This window comes from Leptonotus elevatus, chromosome 1 (genome assembly GCF_054856555.1).
Source record: "Leptonotus elevatus isolate MCC_2025b chromosome 1, RoL_Lele_1.0, whole genome shotgun sequence".
Classification (NCBI taxonomy): domain Eukaryota; kingdom Metazoa; phylum Chordata; class Actinopteri; order Syngnathiformes; family Syngnathidae; genus Leptonotus; species Leptonotus elevatus.
In genome coordinates, this window is record NC_141239.1 from 48,463,412 (window position 1) to 48,469,411 (window position 6,000).

At 37.4% G+C, this 6,000-nt stretch overlaps 2 non-coding genes across 2 annotated transcripts; both read right to left on the minus strand.

The window, feature by feature from the left end:
• Window positions 1–5,409: 5,409 nt before the first annotated feature.
• On the minus strand, window positions 5,410–5,528 carry LOC147182946 (5S ribosomal RNA). The gene has a single exon (XR_015093574.1). It is a non-coding gene; the product is annotated as a 5S ribosomal RNA (ribosomal RNA).
• A 197-nt stretch (window positions 5,529–5,725) lies between these two features.
• Window positions 5,726–5,844, minus strand: LOC147182947 (5S ribosomal RNA). The gene has a single exon (XR_015093576.1). It is a non-coding gene; the product is annotated as a 5S ribosomal RNA (ribosomal RNA).
• Between the last annotated feature and the right edge of the window lie 156 nt (window positions 5,845–6,000).

Here is a 6,000-nt window from a genome sequence, read left to right on the forward strand (position 1 = left end):
AGGAACTTCTTCAACAGAATCTCACCATTCAGTTAATTGAACACGCAAAGAGTACAATACTTAATATTGTCGACTCTAACAAATGGTGACCGCCGACGCTGAATTATAACGAATGGTCTCCTCCGTTGAACCAAACGGATGGTGTTGTTGACGTTGAGCAGGCTGCGGCGTTCCCTGACGGGCGGAATTTCTGGCGCCATATTAATTCCGGTAAGTGGAGATCTTTATCCACGTAGAAGAAATTTTGTCTGTCTGGTCCGCTGCAGCTGGTTTTTTCGTCTTCCAAAATTGTCTAAATTTTAAAAGAGATCTGTGTGAACGAGTGTAGTTTGATGTCGTTCTATTGTGAGTTGTGATAATTTCGACGATATTGAACTAAACACGTCGTGGAGTGGTGCATTTGAAGGTGACGTGATGCAGACTCGAAGTGATGAAGCTTTTTTTGTACAGGAAGAAATAGCGGTTAATTTTTTGATTTGTTTTGTTTTTCGTCAACGCTATGAAGAATCCTTAGACCATAATATATATTGAATAAAAGGGTTTGCCGGATGACGTAACAAGTCCTTCTTGTTTACTAAGGATCGCGAAGATTATGGTACGCGCTTCTGTTTTTTAAGCAGTTTTGGCCGGATTTGAGGACAAGTAACATAATTGTTCATGGCTCTTGGTGTGAAAGTTCTCTACACGTAATATGTCTTTTATTTGAAAAAGCGCCTGTTTGAAATTGAACAGAAAGGGGTCCAGGTTGATTACAGCGATGATTGGATTTTTGTATCACTGTATTTGCAATCGAGAGATTACGTGAAAGATTTTATTTCAGTTTTGGCGTTCCTATTTTTGTAGTTTTGGGGTCAGGATTACCGTATGAATTCCTTTTGTTCTACGGTTAAATTCGATGGTACGTGACATTTTATTTTGAAAATGAGCGCCTTGCAGAAATTTTGCAATGTATGGAGAACAGTTTAGCTCAGCGGGATTGGGTAACCGCTGTGTATAAACGAGAGGTCACGTAATTCTTATGTCTGTCTGTGTGTGGCCATATGTGTTAACATATTGAACTATTAATATTAAAAGTGAGACGTCACTGTATTAAAACCGAATGTATACATCAAAAACTATAAACAAAATGGAGGCGATTTCGACCCGGATACAGAATGGTTTGTCCTGAATGCGCTTCCGGTTCAGCGAAAAATAAAAGCGTCGATGAACAATGAAAAAACGAACTATGGATCGATTGTATACAAAGCTTTCGCTGGACAAAATGGTATGTCAGACTTTTGTATTTTCTTTGTTGGTAATGAAAAAAGGCTGAATTTGATGCTAAAATGACTCCAGTATTTTTGGAGCTGTTTACGGGTGCTTTGTTTAAAGTTAACCCGTTTATTGAAATTACCGTACGAAGCTGCGGTTTAAATGCTATAAGATTTGTAGACAACGAATTGAAGGAATAACACCGTTTATTTATTTTTTTATAATGACTGAAGAGTGTGTGCGTATGCATTTGAGTGTGTGACCTAGCTTTTAAAAAAAGGTGGGGGTTTGTATGTGAGAAATGTGCATATGGGGATTTTGTTTGTTTTTCTTTAATATTTTAACTAAGTTTGGTGTTGTTTTGTGTGAGATGATACTGTTGTGATAGTGGCATTTGTTTTATTAATGGGAATATGATAAAATAGGTTTTGCGATTTATAATGTTAAGATTCCTCCCCCCCCCCCCCCCCCCGTTTCTAGGTTAGAATAAAAAAAGGTGGGGGCTGAGCTGTGCGCTGTGAGCATAATGTGTCCTCGTAATGGGACTCTTTTTTTGTCAAAATGGTAAGAGAGGAATGATAAACAATATAAAATAAGTAATAGTATTTGAAAGATATTGTTGAGTTTTTGAAAAAATAATATTAAATTAGTGTTTTATTTTTATTTTTTATTTTTTATTTTTTATTTTTTTTTAGTGACTGAGCTAATAAATCTTTACACTTTAATGATTGATGACGATGGTTAATTTGTTAACTTTCCCTTTTCGGGACAAATGAATAAAGAGTAATGATAAAATAATGGCATTTTGTTTGAGAGTTGATATAATTATGCCTACATCTTTATAGCTGTGGCTGGAAGTAAGATAGTTGAATAAGGAGTTATGAATGTTTTTGGAATTGACATGTTGATAATGATTTTTAATATTTGTTTTTTTTTCTGAGTGTGTCATTTCAGAAACTGATGTTTGAGTTCCAAGGCGATGAGGGTTTGATGGCCTTCACTGATGCGCCCCAGCTGCTGATACGTTGTATGGCTAGTAGCTATTTGAAGGGGTATTGAGAAAAAAAAGAAAAAAAAGAAAAAGAAATGAATAAAGAGGCTGTGTTTTTTACGAAACATTTTTGAGAAAGCAGGGAGTGAACTGTCTTGCTATGATCCCATATCCTCAGTCTGGCATTTTTAAAGCATTGTATCAACGAATGTGCATTTTTTGATCAGGTGAGCTCTCAGAAAGACTGTGTGTCATCGGATCCACATTGCAGACAGCGTCTGAATGGATGTGGCAGAGATCAAAGGTCAAAAGCCGCAGAGCAACAGTCTTCTCGTCCTGTGCCTAAGAAAAACATGATGTTCAAATTCCTCAATGCCCAGTGACTGTGTATACGCCTCATTCTAGTGACTTCTCCCCTATGGCTGTTTTGCATCCAGAGGAAATCTAAATGCCTGCTCTGAACATTGCTGCCACAGCAGCCGCCATGCTGGCCAGGACTGAACATTGACAACAGCTGCCGTCCTGCCTTTTGCTGGGGTCTGGACTGAGAAAGTTGGTGGTCGGAATGAGATGTGATCCATTCAGTAAAATGCTACATAGTGATATGCAAGGCATTTTTAATGTGTTGAGTGGGGAACTGTGATCTATGGCAAGATATTTCAGAAAATTGAAAACGACATATGTAAATTTGAAATGAGGGATTGAGAAAATTTATTTCAATCTATAGCCTACTAAATTTTTGCCTATATTTTTGGGAGAATCAGTTTCTGAATTGGTACAATGGGAATTTTATTAATATGTTATGATATGATATATTTTTATTTTTCCCGTGAGGAACTTTTTTGGACTTCGTCCAGCTGCAGCTATAGTATAAAATAAATAACAGAATAGAATGAGTAGTAACGAGTAAAAGACTAACTGAGAGTTTGATGGCTAAATTAGATTTTTTTTTTTTTTTTATAGCACTGTGATTTATAAAGCCCAGAAATATTTTGTGTGAATTAGAGTAATATGGTTACCTCTATTTTTATGGCCCCAAAGTCATCATATATTAGTGTCTTAAGTTGTATCTGCTTATGCTCAGTTTTATAGTGTTTTGTAGCTCTTTTGTTTATCTCATAGCCTGATTTAGAGGGTTGAGTTATTTATGACGTCTTTTGAGTCATGAGGTCTCTATTTTGTCCTCCCTTTATCTTGACATGTTTGAAAAAATCAGTGGATCTTTGTCAAATGAGGGAGTTTATGTTTAAGAATTTAACCAATGTAGACGAGTTAGAAAATTAAAATCAAACTTAAAAACGAAATTAAAAAGGTTGTGGGGTATCGGCCTACACTCCAATTGACAGGATGAGTTTGAAAATGATAATCCACCAGTTTGAATATGAAGAAATCTATCAGAGGAAATCGATCGCAAAGTAAGTCTGAAGCAAGCAAGGACAATAATGCATATTCGCCGAATGAAGGTAATTATATTATATTATATCTTTTATCTCAGAATCATATTTGAAAAATGTAATGTTTGGAGCCCAGTGTTTGCAAAAGAGTATAGATAATATGAATATATGTGAGTTTTTCCCAGCATGCCAGGATTCGGCCGGTCATGGGATTCTGGGAAGAGAATAAGATATGAAAGGCACAGTTATGAAAATTTAGAACAAATTTAGTCATGGTAAAAAATTACCTATTATTGAACAAAACCTATTTGAAAAATAAATATTTATAAGCTCTGTCTTATATTAATGAATGAGCGAATGTCATTCAACTCAATCAAGGGCTGGGCTCTATTTTAATGTCACAAAAATAGATCTTTTCCTGTTCCAACAGCACAGGACCTACGGATCTTAATCAAATAACATTTACTAATCCCAACTAACAAAAACTATCAGGGTTTTTTCCTCCAAATAAAATTTATGTGAGTTTATGAAAAACTAAAAATGAAAAGTTTCTGCACTCAGGAGAACGGCCCCAGGGGGTTGATGAGGAGAAATTCCACAACTGGAAAGGAGACGTGCCAGGCTCGGCCATCTCATCAACAGATGCTCTCAGGTTGAAAGGAGAGACGAAATTCCACAACTGGAGCATCAATCTTATCACCTCCGACCTGGAGCCACGTCAGCTGAATCCGTGCCCGGTTCCGGAGCTGCCGTTTGAGGACATCAGTCAACGGATCAAGAGCAAGTGCCTTTTCTTGGGCAATCATTCCTTTGATCAGTCACATTTTGGGCAGAATAATCCCAGGTGACAAATCGAAGAATTTGGGTAGTCTACCCCAAATTCTTAAAGAAGAGACGAACTATTGCGACACTCTTTTCATTAAAAAAAAAAAAAAAGACCTTCAAAGAACTTCATCACAAGATGGCTTCAAAGAACACATATTCGTCTGCCGATACATTGCGACACTTTTCAATGAACAACATTTTATGTTAAGCCTCACATATGCTATGCTTATTTCACTAAAAATCTTTTAAATGTATCAAATTGTTTTTTAATGTCATATGATTGCTAAACTATCTCCTCTTTTGCTAAAGGGATGTTTTAAGGATAATTATTTTTATCACACAACCATTGAAAAATTTTTTTTTAATGTGTTGAGCTCTCAAGAGCTCAAATGAGGGAATGATGAATTATTAACATTGTTTTTTAGTTTTAAATTATATTTTAGCCGTTTATAATTATGTTAATTTAGTATGGCTGTATGAATAGACCTATATTCTTATCTGTGTTACTTTCATGAGAAAGAGCAACGGGTCTGTCTATTCATTCGTAATCTAAAGGGAGGTTCCGGGGATTTTGCTGTGTCGGAAGGGAGTCAGGCTTATTATTATTGTATTTTTTCTAATCTGATTTATACCCATGGGAACGGATTCTCTTGTATTCAGTTGTAACCAGGTGTGTTGTGGGCTGACCTTTTTCTGAACCCTTTTTGTGAATAAATAACGATGTGAGCTGGAGAGAGGCGATCACATTTGAACAGAGACATCGCTTGGATGGTTTGTCTATGTGGACCAGAAGCTTCTGGTAATTAAAACCTTTGCAAAGGAACTTCTTCAACAGAATCTCACCATTCAGTTAATTGAACACGCAAAGAGTACAACACTAACACTAGCAAACTGGAATTATTTTGTGAAAGTTTAGTTTTGCGACGGAGGTGAAAAAAAAAAAAAAAAAGCTTACAGCACCTGGTATTCCCAGGCGGTCTCCCATCCAAGTACTAACCAGGCCCGACCCTGCTTAGCTTCCGAGATCGGACGAGATCGGGCGTTCTCAGGGTAGTATGGCCGTAAGCCGAGAAAAAGCCCACAGTTGACTCTTTTAAAGATTACACTCGTCCCAGATTGGGGTGGAAAAAGCATTTTGACAGCATTTTCAGCTCTCATCCTGTCAGTTTAGCGTGTGGCTGTCTGCTAGCAAGTAGCTAGCAAACTGGAATTCTTTTGTGAAAGTTTACTTTTGCGACGGAGGTGCAAAAAAAAAAAAAAAAAAAGCTTACAGCACCTGGTATTCCCAGGCGGTCTCCCATCCAAGTACTAACCAGGCCCGACCCTGCTTAGCTTCCGAGATCGGACGAGATCGGGCGTTCTCAGGGTAGTATGGCCGTAAGCCGAGAAAAAGCCCACAGTTGACTCTTTTAAAGATTACACTCGTCCCAGATTGGGGTGGAAAAAGCATTTTGACAGCATTTTGACAGCATTTTCAGCTCTCATCCTGTCAGTTTAGCGTGTGGCTGTCTGCTAGCAAGTAGCTAGCAAACTGGAATT